The sequence below is a fragment of the Loxodonta africana genome, chromosome 27 (genome assembly GCF_030014295.1).
Source record: "Loxodonta africana isolate mLoxAfr1 chromosome 27, mLoxAfr1.hap2, whole genome shotgun sequence".
NCBI lineage: Eukaryota > Metazoa > Chordata > Mammalia > Proboscidea > Elephantidae > Loxodonta > Loxodonta africana.
This window is the reverse complement of record NC_087368.1, coordinates 2,441,768-2,456,234: the sequence shown is the minus strand read 5'-3', so window position 1 is coordinate 2,456,234 and position 14,467 is coordinate 2,441,768. Positions and strand designations below refer to the sequence as shown.

The following is a 14,467-nucleotide window of genomic DNA, read 5'->3' as shown; positions in this document are numbered from 1 at the left end:
ACCAAGGAGTCCCTGGGTAGTGCAAACTGTTAACAAACTCAACTCCTAACCAAAAGGTTAGAAGTACCAGTCTACCCAGAGGTGCCTCTCAAGAAAGGCCTGGCAATCTACTTCCAAAATGTCAGCGACTGAAAACCCTGTGGAGCACAGTTCTGCTCTGACACACATGGGGTCACCATGAGTTGGAGTCAACCTGGCTGGCAACTGGTAACTGGTGTTTATCAACAGACTCACGAAATTCCTGAAAAGTTAATAATATGCTCTTGAGAGCCAGTATAAGCCAACTCCAGCAGCACTTTGATCTTACCATGCTAAAGGAACAAGGCCTTGGGGAGGACCTTGGGTTAAAGCTCTTTTCCATTCACTTAACGCTGACGGGCACCATACACAATAGCTTCTTCCTGATTCTTGTTTTTTTCTCTTACCTGGCTGAGTCAGAGCAGTAATGATAGAAGACAGTAGTCTTGTCACAAAATTTTTTGATATATATCCTTTTGGATTTTTTTCATGTATTCGTAGGCATGAGTGTGTGTATGTGTCTAATGAAAAACCAAACCAAAAGCATTGCTGTCAAGTCGATTCTGACTCATAGAGACTCTATAGTACAGAATAGAACTGCCCCATACAGTTTCCAAAGAGCACCTGGTGAATTCGAACTGCCAACCTTTTGGTTAGCAGCCGTAGCTCTTAACCCCTAGGCCACCAGAGTTTCCATATGTGTCTAAGGGTACATATATGTATGACTGTATAATAAATGATATGAGACATTAAGGATTTTTGAACAATTGAAGATATAGGGAAAGGACCCGACTGAGCTTGGACCAAGCTAATCTAAATGGACTGTATTGGTGTTGTGCACTTTGTGGTTTTTAGGGCTGGGTGATATAAACGCCCTGGAGTCAGCCTATTGTGTGATTATCTCTATAGATAATAGGTGAGACTCCAACTAAAGACCTGGGACTTACATCCTGGTGTGCTGTGCTAGCATTACAGTAGAGTTTAAGTTTCTGCATGCGGAATTACTGGATCCGACTTTAGGTTTATTCATTTATTTAGTCAGTTAGTTGGCAACTTGCCCACCAAAAATGGTTCACCGTTTACCTTCTCAACAATATATAAAAGTCCCTCTTTCTCACATCTACAACAATACTCCGTAATATTATTCTTCTTATCATTGTTTTTAAAACCTTTGCCAAACTTAGCAAGTGAAAAAGATTGTTAGATATGCATTCTTTAATTATGAGGGAGGTTGAAGGTCATTTCATATCTTTGTTGGTGATTTGTATTTCTTTTTTTGAAAAGTGCTTGTTCATGCTCTTTTATATTGGCTTGTTTATCTCTTTGTTGACTTGAAAGAGCTCTTTACACTTCTAGAATATTACGGTTTTGTCTATTATATACAGCAACCCCTCCCCCTCCAGTTTGGCATTTGCGTTTTTATTTTGTCTTGTTGTTATCATTTGCCATAAAGAAATTTCCATTTATGGAGTTAAATATATGAATATTTTCTATTATGGTTTTTCTGCTTTGTCTCAAATTATAAAAATATTCATCTATGTTTTCTTCTATTATTCTTACTGTTTAATTTTTTAATTTGTCTTTAATCCACTATTTATTATTAACAATATGTGAAGTAGAGATTTATTTTTTCCTAAAATATCAACTAATTATCCTAAGACTATCCTTTTATTTTAATAATTCACACTTTCCCTATTTAAGACTTACTTTTATAATACCCTAAAGCAAACAAAGAAACAAAAAAAACAAGCACTTTGCGGTCGAGTCGATTCTGACTCAAAGCGACCCCATAGGACGGGGTAGAATTGTGCCATAGAGTTTCCAAGGAGTGCTTAGTGGATTCAAACTGCCGACCTTTTGGTTAGCAGCTCCTAACCATCATGCCACCAGGGTTTCCTATAATATGCTATGTTTATATAAATAGGTGAAGATACAGACTTGTTATTCTGTTCATTGATCTGTCTTTTTATCCCTTCGCTAGTATCACAGCCTCCTCATTAGGGACATTTTATTGCACAATTCACCCACTACCTTTGTTTGTCTTATGTCTTTTTGCTATTCTCATTTGTTTACTCACCCAAATAGCTTTGGAATCACTTAGTCAACTGCCTTTGAAAATATGTAAAGACATTCAGACATTGCAATATGGGACTGGTATAGGAATATACACACTAATTGAATAGAATAGGAAGTCTAGAACTGGACCCAAGTTATATACGGGAACTTGGTTTGTGGCAGGGGAACAATTCAAATCAGTAGGAAAAGGATGGATTATTCAATAAGCAGTCTTAAGCAAATTTGAAACAGTCAAAAATGAAATGGAATGCATAAAGATCAATATCCTAGGCATTAGTGAGGTGAAATGGACTGGTATTGGTCATTTGGTCTACTACCCTGGGAAAGACAACTTGAAGAGGGATGACATTGCATTCGATGTCAAAAAGAACATTTCAAGATCTATCCTGAAGCACAACACTGTCAGGGATAGGATAATATCCACATACCTAAAAGGGAGACCAGTTAATATGACTATTATTAAAATCCGAAACAAACACTAAGGCCAAAGATGAAGAAATTTAAGATTTTTCACCAACTTCTTCAGTCTGAAATTGATCGAACATGCAAACAGGATGCACTGATAACTACTGGTGGCTGGAATGTGAAAGCTGGAAACAGAAGAAGGATCAGTAGTTGGAAAATATGGCCTTGGTAATAAAATCATGCCAGAGGTCCCATGATTGAATATTGCAAGACCAATGACTTCTTCATTGCAAATGCCTTTTTTCACCAACATAAATGTTGACTATACACATGGACCTTGCCAGATGGAATACACAGGAATAAACTGACTACGTCTGTGCAAAGAGATGATGGAAAAGCTCAATATCATCAGTCAGAACAAGGCCAGCACTGACTGCAGATCAGACCATCAATTATTCACATGGAAGTTCAAGTCGAAATTGAAGAAAATTGGAACAAGTCCATGAGAGCCAAAGTACAACCTTCGGTAAATTCCATCTGAATTTAGAGACCATCTCAAGAATAGATTTGGTTCAATGAACACTAATAACCAAAGGCCAGACAAGATGTAGAATGACATCAAGGACATCATACATTAAGAAAGCAAGAGGTCATTGACAAGGCAGGAGAGAAAGAAAAGACCTAAATGGATGTTGGAAGAGACTCTGAACTTGCTCTTGAACTTCGAGTAGCGACAGCAAAAGGATAAAAAATGATAAAGTAAAAGAGCTGAACAGAAGATTTCAAAGGGCGGCTCGCAAAGACAAAGTAAAGTATTATGACAATATGTGCAAAGACGTGGCGATAGAAAACCAAAAGGGAAGAACATGCTCAGCATTTCTCAAGCTGAAAGAACTGACAAAAAAACTCAAGCCTCGAGTTGTAATACTGAAGGATTCTATGGGGAAAATATTAAACGTCACAGGATGCACCAAAAGATGATGAAAGGAATATACAGAGACACTATACCAAAAAGAACTGGTCGATGTTCAACCATTTCAGGAGGTAACATATGATCAGGAACCAACGGTACTGAAGGAAGAAGTCCAAGCTCACTGAAGGCACTGGCAAAAAACAAGGCCCCACGAATTGACGGAGTACCAATTGAGATGTTTCAACAAACAGATGCAACGCTGTAAGTGCTCACTTGTCTATGCCAAGAAATTTGGAAGACAGCTACCTGGCAGCCGACTAGAAGAGATCCATATTTATGCCTATTCCCAAGAAAGGTGATCCAACCAAATGCACAAATTGTCAAACAATATCATTAATATCACATGCAAGAAAAAATTGTTGAAGATCATTTTGAATGCTAAAGTGGCTGCAGCGTTATATCAATAGGGAACCACCAGAAATTCAAGACAGATTTAGAAGAGGACATGGAACCAGGGATATCATTGCTGATGTCAGATGGATCCTGGCTGAAAGCAGAGAATACCAGAAGGATGTTTACGTATGTTTTATTGATTGTGCTAAGGCATTCAACTGTGTGGAACAAAACAAATTATGGATAACATTGCAGAGAGTAGGTATTCCAGAACACTTAATTGTGCTCATGAGGAATCTGTACATGGATCAGGAGGCAGTCATTCAAACAGAACAAGGGGATATTGCATGGTTTAAAGTCAGGAAAGGTGTGCATCAGGGTTGTATCCTTTCACCATACCTATTCAATCTGTATGCTAAGCAAATAATCCGAGAAGATGGACTATATGAAGAAGGACAGGGCATCATGATCGGAGGAAGACTCATTAACAACCTGCATTATGCAGATGACACAACCTTGCTTGTTGAAAGTGAAGATGACTTGAAGCACTTATTGATGAAGATCAAAGACCACTACTTTCATTATGGATTACACCTCAACATAAAGGAAACAAAAATCCTCACAACTTGACCAACAAGGAACATCACTGTAAATGGAGAAAAGATTGAGGCTGTCAAGGATTTCATCAACACCCATGGAAGCAACAGTCAAAAAATCAAAAGATGAATTTCATTGGGTAAAACTGCTGCAAAAGATCTCTTTAAAGTGTCAAAAAGGCAAGACATCACTTTGAGGACTAAGGTGCACCTGACCCAAGCCATGGTGTGTTCAATTGCCTCATATGCACACAAAATCTGGACAATGAATAATGAAGCCTGAAGAAGAATTGATGCCTTTGAATTGTGGTGTTGGTGAAGAATATTGAATATATCATGAACTGCCAAAAGAATGAACAAATCTGTCTTGGATGAAGTACAACCAGAATGCTCCTTGGAAGCAAGGATGGCGAGACTGGGTCTCATATAACTTGGACATGTTATCAGGAGGAATCAGTCCCTGGAGAAGGACATTATGCTTGGTAAAGTAGAGGATCAGCAAAAAAGAGGAAGACCCTCAAAGAGATGGATTGACACAATGCCTGAAACAATGGGCTCAAGCATAGCAACGATTGTGAGGATGGTGCAGGACCTGGCAGTCTTTTGTTCTGTTGTGCACAGGGTCGCTGTGAATTAGAACTGCCTCAATGGCACCTAACAACAACAGGGTTCTTGTGAGGATTAAATGAGATAATAACGTGTGAAGCACTGAGAAGATGGCTTGGCAAGAAGGAAGTACATGGCAAATTTGAGATTTTTTTTATAATATAGCCTTGTGGTTTGTCATATAGTTTATCGCACCTGTCAATAGTAATAATTTTATATTATTTCTTGACAATATTGACATACTTTGTCTCTAACTAACATTATTGATTTCTTCTCCTTTTCAATTGAATTGGCCAAAATTTTGAACAGTATTAAATAATAATTGTGTTACTGGCCTTCCTGGTTTTACTAGATAAGGCTTCAACCTTGGTGAAGGTATGATGATGATCAGCCATTTGAGAAAGATATTCTTGGAGTGGGGGCCAAGATGTCAGAGTAGTCAGGTGCTTCCAGAGAACCCTCTTACAACAAAGACCCCCCAAAAAACCAAGTGAAACGATTGCATTTATGACAAGCTAAGCCCTGACCACCAAAGGCAAAGCTAGAAAATGGACTGAGTGGCAGGGGGAGGGAGAGATGGTCCAGAAGTGGACAGGGGTTGCTGGACCTGAATCGCTAGGAACCCTCAAGCTGCAGTGGGCTGATGGTAGTGTTTGGCCGCAGTACCCTCAGGGAGAAACAGCCAGCTGCACAGCCTACTGACACCTCCAGAACCAGAGAAGAGCGGCGCTCTTGCAAAAGCTGAGTACTTGGATATATTTTACCGCACCCCCAGCCTGCAAGCCAGTTTCAGTGGCTGCCTATTTCCCTGGGCCTGAGATAGGTCCTGTTGTGTGTCTTGACCCATTCTCCTGGCCTTGGAGAAGGAATAAATTCACAGCTAAGGAAAAGATAATCTGCCAGCTCCACTAACCTGTGGAGCTCAGGACAGAAGCAGCTCCTGTCCAGGCATAAATGATCCATGGATTTTGAATACCTTTTCCCCTCCATGGACATGTGTGGCCTATTTCAGGAGAATAGGACCTTGTTGGCAAACTGCAACTGTTTCAGCTGTGCGGTGGAGAAGTGGGCGTTTGAGGTTGACATTGCTTTCTCTATTAAGCAGGGTCCTCACCTACCCACATCAGGGACCTAAGGACTGGTGGCTCCACTCAGGTCACCCAGCCAACCACAACAGAAGTCGAAGGATAACTGGTACCTCCCAGTCCTTAAAACCAAAAGGATTGGGTGCCCAAGGTCCATCTGCAGGACCCATCCCACTATGCGCTCAAGGGAACAGGGATGCTCTTTCCTCACAGACACTCAGGGGATGGATGTCAGCCCCCTGCATTGTTCAGAACATGACCCCCTGCTGCAACAAGATACTGGTACCTACACCAATCACCCCTGCCCCTCTAAGACTGTAGGACAGAGCCTGTACTACACACTTGATGACCAACTACCTGGACACCTGAGCTGAATTCATACAGGAAAAGTGAATGGACTCCTGGGCTTATATACCTGGTAAGAGCTCTAGCCATCTGGTGACATGACGTTAGAGCTTCAACGGTGGAAATAATCAAGCTAGCTCACTCACACAACCTATATGGATATATCAAAACAAAACAAAGCAAGAAGCTAGGATATAGTAAGCAAACATAAAATGAACTAATACAATACTTACAGAGGGCACAAAGACAACAGTCAATATCAAACCACATAAAGAAGCAGATGATGATCACTTCAACAAGCTCTCAAAACAAAGAATCAACTGATATTCTGGACGAACGTGCCTTCCTGGAATTACTGGATGCAGAATACAAAAGATTAATATATAGAATGCTTCAAGACAACAGGAACGAGATCAGGAAGAAGATCAGGCAATATGCAGAAAAGCCAAGGAACACACAGATAAAGCAGATGAAGAAATTAAAAAAGGTTATTCAAGAACATAATGAAAAATTTAATAAGCTGCAAGGATCCATAGAGAGACTTCAGTCCAAAATTCAAAAGATTAACAACAAAATTACAGAAGTAGACAACTCAATAGAAAGTCAGAGGACCAGAATTGAGCAAGTGGAAGGCAGAATTGGTGAGACAGAAGATATAGCACTTGGCACCAATATATTTGAAGACAAATCAGATAAAAGAATTAAAAAAATGAAGAAATCCTATGAATCATGTGGGACTCTCTCAAGAGAAATAACCCACGAGTGATTGGAGCACCAGAACAGGGAGGGATAACAGAAAATACAGAGAGAATTGTTGAAGATTTTTTGGCAGAAAACGTCCCTGATATCGTGAAAGATGAGAAGATATCTATCCAAGATGCTCATCGAACTCCACATAATGTAGATCTCAAAAGAAAGATGAGATAATTTTAACAGCCAAAACCAAAACCAAAACCAAAGAAAAAGAGAGAATTTTAAGAGCAGATAGGGATGAACGAAAAGTCACCTACAAAGGAGAGTCAGTAACAATGAGCTCGGACTACTCGGCAGAAACCATGGAGGGAAGAAGTCAATGGGATCACTTATATAAAAAATTGAAGGAAAAAAATTGCCAGCCAAAAATTATATATCCAGCAACACCATATCTCAAATATGAAGGTGAAATTAGGACATTTCCAGATAAACAGAAGTTTAGGGAATTTGTAAAAACCAAACCAACACTAAAAGAAATACTAAAGGGAGTTCTTTAGTTAGAAAATCAATAATATCAGGTATTGACCCAAAACTAGAACACTGGGCAGAGCAATAAGAAGTCACCCCAGACAGGGAAATCAAGATAAAAAAAATACTCAAAACGGTAACAACGGGAGGCAGAGCCAAGACGGTGGAATAGACAAACGCTTCCATCGAGCCCTCTTTACAACAAAGACCCCAAAAAATAAGTGAAACAAGTATATTTGTGACAAGCTGGGAGCCCTGAGCTTCAAAGGCAAGCTTAGACAATGAACTGAGGGGCAGGGGAGGAAAAGAGCGTTCAGAAGCGGAGAGGAGTTACCAGACCTGAATCGTGGGGAGCACTCAGGCACCATTCCCAGAGCGGTGGTGGCGGTGGACTGGTACTAACATTCAGCCGCAGTTCCCTCAGGGAGAAACAGCCAGCCACACAGCCTACTCACACCTCCGGAACCTGAAAAGAACAGCGCTCTCGGCAGAAGCTAAGTACTTGTGTATATTTTACTGCGCGCCCCCCAGCCCCAAGGTGGCTTCAGCTGCTGAATTCCCTGGGCCTGAGATAGGCCCTGTTGAGCACCTAGAGCCATCCTCCTGGCCTTGGGGAAGGAAAAAATTTGCAATTGGGGGAAAAGATAATTTGCTAGCTCCACTAACCAGGGGAGCTCAGGACAGAAGCGGCTCCTGTCCAGGCATAAACCATCCATGGGCTTTCAGCACCCTTCCCTTCTGCATGGACCTGTGTGGGCCTATTTTGGGGGGAATAGGCCCTTTTTGGCAGAATCCAACTGTTTCAGCTGTGTGGTGGAGAGGTGAGTGTTTGATGTTCGACATTGCTTTGCCTATTAAACAAGGTCCTCACCTACCCACATCAGGGACCTAAGGACAGTAGCTCCACTCAGGTCACGAAGCCACCCACGACAGGGGTCTAAAGATTACTGGTACCTCCCAGTCCTTACAAACAAAAACATTGGATGCCCATGGTCCATCTGCAGAACCCACCTACCTGAAGGCTCTAGGGAACAGGGACGTGCTTTCCTCAGAGACACTCGGGGGTTGGTTCTCAGTCCTCTGCTTTGTTCAGAGTGTGACCCCCTGCTGCAATCAGATACCGGTATATACGCCAATATCCCCTGCCCCTCTAAGACTGTAGGACAGAGCCTGTACCACACACTTGATGATCAGCTACCTCGACACCTGAGCTGAATTCATACAAGAAACCTGAATGGACTCCTAGACTGATATACCGGATAGCAGCTCTAGCCATCTGGGGACAGGACGTCAGAGCTACAAAGGTGAAAATAATCAAGCTAGCTCACTCAAGCAACTCATAGGGGTATATCAAAACAAAACAAAGCAAGAAGCTATGACACAGTAAGCAAGCATTAATTAATACGATAACTTATAGATGGCTCGGAGAAAACAGTCAATATCAAGTCACATAAAGAAACAGACCATGATCACCTCATAAAGCTCTCAAAACAAAGATCCAGGGATCTTCTAGATGAAAGTGCATTCCTGGAATTACCAGAGCCAGAATACAAAAGTTTAATATACAGAACCCTTGAAGACATCAGGAAGGAAATGAGGCAACCCCCAGAACAAGCCAGGCAACACACAGATAAAGCAGCTAAAGAAACTAGAAAGATTACTCAGGACCATAATGAAAAGTCTAACAAGCTGGAAAAATCCATAGGCAGACAGCAATCAGAAATTCAGAAGATTAACAATAAAATTACATAAGTAGACAACTCAATAGAAAGTCAGAGGAGCAGAATTGAGCAAGTAGAAGCTAGAATTTTTGAACTTGAAGATAAATCACTTGGCACTAATATATTTGAAGACAAATCAGATAAAAGAATTTAAAACAATGAAGAAACCTTGAGAATCATGTGGGACTCTTATCAAGAGAAATAACCCATGAGTGATTGGAGTACCAGAACAGGGAGGGATAACAGAAAATACAGAGAGAACTGTTGAAGATTTCTTGGCAGAAAATTTCCCCAATATCGTGAAAGATGAGAACATATCTATCCAAGATGCTCATCGAACTCCACATAAGGTAGATCTTAAAAGAAAGTCACCAAGACATATTATAATCAAAGTTGCCAAAACCAAAGATAAAGAATTATAAGAGTAGCGAGGGATAAATGAAAAGTCACCTACAAAGGAAAGCCAATAAGAATAAGCTCGGACTACTCGGCAAAAACCATGCAGGCAAGAAGACAATGGGATGACATATTTAAAAAATTGAAGGAAAAGAATTCCCACCCAAGAATCATATATCCAGCAAAACTGTCTCTTTAATATGAAGGTGAAATTGTGACATTTGCAGATAAACACAAGTTTAGGGATTTTTAAAAAACCAAACCAAAACTACAAGAAATACTGAAGGGAGTTCTTTGGTTAGAAAATCAGTAATATCAGGTATCAACTCAAGACTAGAACACTGGGCAGAGCAACCAGAAGTCAACCCAGACAGGGTAATCCAAGAAAACAAAGCCAGATTATTAAAAAAAGAAAAGCTCAAAACAGGGTAATAGCAATATTATTATGTAAAAGAAGACAATGTTAAAATACTAAAGAGGGACTAAGAAATGTAATCATATACCTTCCATATGGAGAGGAAGATATGGTGATACAAAGAATAAAAGTTTGGTTTAAATTTAGAAAAATAGGGGTAAACAAGGTAACCACAAAGGAGACAAACTATCCTACACATCAAAATAAAATACAAGGGAAAAATAGAGACTCAGCAGAAACAAAATTGACAACAACAAATATGAGGAAAGGACAATATATAAAGATAATCTACTCAGCACATAAAATTAAGTGGGAAAAAGAAACTGTCAACAACACACCAAAAAAGACATCAAAATGATCGCACTAAATTCATACCTATCCACAATAACTCTGAATATAAATGGACTAAATGCACCAGTGAAGAGACAGAGAGTGGCAGAATGGATTAAAAAACAAGATCTGTCTATATGCTACCTACAAGAGACACACCTTAGACTTAGAGACACAAACTAAAAACTCAAAGGATGGAAAAAAATATATCAAGCAAACAACAATCAAAAAAGAGCAGGACAGGGTAGAACTGCCCCATAGGATTTCCAAGGCTGTAAATCTTTAAGTAAGCAGACTCACATCTTTCTCCCACAGAGTTGCTAGTAGGTTCCAAGGACTGACCTTTTGGCTAGAAGCCCAGTGCTTAACCATCCTGTCACCACTGTCCCTTACACATCCTACATCTTCTAAAACCTCAGTCTGGAGACAACATGTGTAGGCCCTGTGGGGAGAGAGAACACCAGATATCCTCATGCGCAAATGGGGAGCCACAGCCCCTGGTAGGGCATGGTGACAGAGCCGGGGAGGTTCCTCACTCCAGAACCTTCTGTCCTAGTCCAGTTTCCTATGGACAGGCTTTCTCCCGGGGTCAGTGCTTTCCGGGTTGAAGTCAGTACAGAGGCTGTTCGGGGTTGGCACTGACAAGAGTCTAAGCGCAGGTTTCAAACCGTGCCTGGTCAGGATACAGATATTCTTCTGCAAAGTCTGGGTACATGTGTGCAAACCTGTCAGCAAAAGAGATTCTTCTCATCTTCATTCACACCGCTGAAGAGGTCTATCAGAAGCAGCTCTGCCACGCCCAAGGCTGTCTTCAGAATGCAGGACAGGTCTTCCTCATTTATGCAGCCGTCCTCCTGCCATGCATACATCTTGAATGGCAGCTGGATGGTGTCCAGAGTCTCAGACGCTCTGCACACCACGGACAAAGCGATCACATTTTTCCGCAGGTTCATCTTGCCACCTCCGCTCTCGTCAGTGAGAACATGCAGTCCAGCGTGTCGGAAAGGGGTACCTCCAAGTACTCCGTGAACTCCACAAGTCAGTCTTCTCGCCCCTCTTCACCTTTGTGCTTTTTATCTGTTTCAAGTTTTTCTAGCTTTAGCCCCAGGCCTCTCACAAGCCTAGCAAATTCTAGAAGGCAAGTGTCGGAGGGGAGACGGACTGTCCTTCCGCTGGGGCCACCTAACGATCCTCAAACGTGAAATCCATGACGGAGACGCCCAGGGTCTCTGCCGTGACGCGCCTCATGTTGCTGGCGTATAGCACCGGGCTCCTCTTCGCCTTGGAAGGGTGGTAAACTGGGAGAAACTCAATTTCCACCTAACTGTGAAACTGACACAGGGCGAGCCACAGCATTTCCAACACTCCAGGTCCTTGCCACGTCCACATGATCATGTCCAGCTTATTTGGGTATCTTAAAACCACAGGCTGGACAGGAACACCAAGGATAAACACACCAGTCTTGAAGGTAGTTTGACAGGTCCCATTGGTACAAGTACCTTCTGGAAAAATCATTGTCATAACTTCCCATTGGACTAAGCCCCTCTCTTTATCTCTTCCACTGTTGACATGATGACATGATGATGGCGTAACAGATACTATTGGGAACAGATTGCTAAACATTACCTTGCTCAGAACATAAGATTTTCTGGAGTGATCTAACACAAAAACTTTCAATAAGGTTTGGTTACAGACACCAGGACATGTAATATCCACATTCTTAGCCTGACCACAAAGAATAGAGTTTCCTTAATGACAGGGTTGGTTCCTAAGCAACAGGGTTTGAATCTGTGTGAAAGATTATACAGAGCTTTAGCATTAGTTCACCCATTTTACTTTACATCAGATGCCTCTTTTGATTTTATATCCCACATCATTCTGTTCTTTTGATCAAGGGTTCTGAAGAACATCCTTTGTTCACAGTTATGGGCATAATGTCTTCTGCATGAGTTTGGCAATATGCTACTCCCAGGTGGTGGCTCAACCTTCATAATTCATGCCTTTCTAGTTTTTCACATTAAGCCCCTTTTCCCCCATAATCAGGGACCATCGGTATCTTGGTTGCTGGGCAGCTCCAGTACGTCCATCATGCTATGGCTGAGCAGCTGTCTTCAGGGATTTCGGTATGGGGAGTGGATAGGGTATGGCCACATTGGAGGAACAACCTGACTTACTTTCAAATGGCTAACGTAAGTCATGAGGCTTCTCTAATTTTGGGTTCCTGAATGCAGTGTTGATATGCATAATTCTTTGAGCATGATCTTGAATGCAGTGTTGATATACATAATTCTCTGAGCATGAGATGAAGCAGGGTTATCAGTTCCTGTTGTAGATGCACATCGCATAACACATTTTGTAATTCCAATAATAAAGATTATTGTTAAAATAATTAACCCAGTTTGCAACAGAGACCATGACCAAGAACCTGCACTATTAAGTAGCCAACTGAAGATATAAAAAAAAATGATAAAGTTATAGGGGGTATAGACTGTACCCAAACAGCCATTGGATGAATCTTAGCAATATCCTCTTCAACATCTCCAGTTAATCCAAGAGCAACAATAGATGTTAGCAATGGAGCAAAACTCTCCTTGCTGGGCTAAGAGGAAATCTAGAACTATCCCATGGTCCAATACTACTTTTGCCAAGGATTCTAAAGTTTTTGTTGGGCGGCCATTCCATTGGCCACATCATCGACAATTTTAGCCACAGTGGCAGATAAATTGCTAATGGGATGTTCTATTGCATAATACCAAGCCAGGGCACAACAGCACATAAGAAGGATCTCCCCATCTTGGGTAATAAATGATGGGATTATCTGAGAGAACAAGTTCCATCTTCTTTATGGATATTAATTTCAAGTTACTGTTCCATAGCAAGGTGTCATTGTATGAATGAATACTCATGGTAACTCCTAGCATCTTTAAGGTACATGGGCCTAGCATATATTCCAACCATGTAAACATGACAATGCCCAAATATAGAGTGACTTATCAGAGTTTTTCCTTGAGTAAGCTGATTCTCCACACAAAAAGACACATCTAGATGGGGCACACAACATGCCTGCCCAGGTTTGAATATAAGGAAATGGGATGGACTGATTGGCCCTTCTGAGTCACTTTGCAGTTAATGAATCATCACAAATGGATAATTCTCCAAAATCCGGGGATCCTTGAGTCAGGCACAAACTGAGAGTTTTTAAATTATTTTTAAAATGACTATCTGGGAGGCGGGGCCAAGATGGCGGACTAGGTGGACGCTACCGTGGATCCCTCTTGCAACAAAGACTCGGAAAAACAAGGGAATCGATCACATACATAACAATCTACGAACTCTGAACAACAAGCACAGACTTAGAGTCAGAAAACGAACAAATACGGGCAGACAGCGACCGTTTTCAGAACCAGGAGCCAGCGTACCAGGCAGGTGACCTTCGGAGCCCGATCTGGGGCAGAGCCCAGGGGGGCATATGGCACAGAAAAGGGGCCCACCCCTCCCCCCCGAACCCATCCCGGGAGGAAGTCTAGCTGGTTGGCGCGGGCGGCGTAGAGGCACAGCCGGAGGGAGAAGCACCCGGGAGGCAGTGACTGATCTGGGAGTGGGGAGAATAGCGTCCCAGCTGGGGTGCTGTCCCACCAGGAGTTAGGCGAGAGGCGGACGGGGCGCGAGCGGGGGGGGGTCAACTATATATCCCTAAAGTGACCCCGGGGCGGGGCCCACACGTTCGTGCAGGAGGACGCACACCCAGTCCGCGCGTGTGGCGCGGCACACCGGAGGGAGAAATCCTCGGAGGTGACTGGTCTCGAGGCGCGGAAGGCAGCATCCCAGATGGGGAGCCATTCCGCTGGGATCTGGGCACGCGCGCAAGCAGGGCATGAGCTCAGGGTCCATTTTTATTACCCTGAATTGACCGAGGGGGCGGGCCCACCTGGTCGTGCGAGTGACTC

General features: G+C 42.2%; 1 pseudogene; it reads right to left on the bottom strand.

Moving 5' to 3' along the window:
- Positions 1-10,965: 10,965 nt before the first annotated feature.
- LOC100660079 (lysophosphatidylcholine acyltransferase 1-like) lies at positions 10,966-14,002 on the bottom strand (annotated as a pseudogene).
- Between the last annotated feature and the right edge of the window lie 465 nt (positions 14,003-14,467).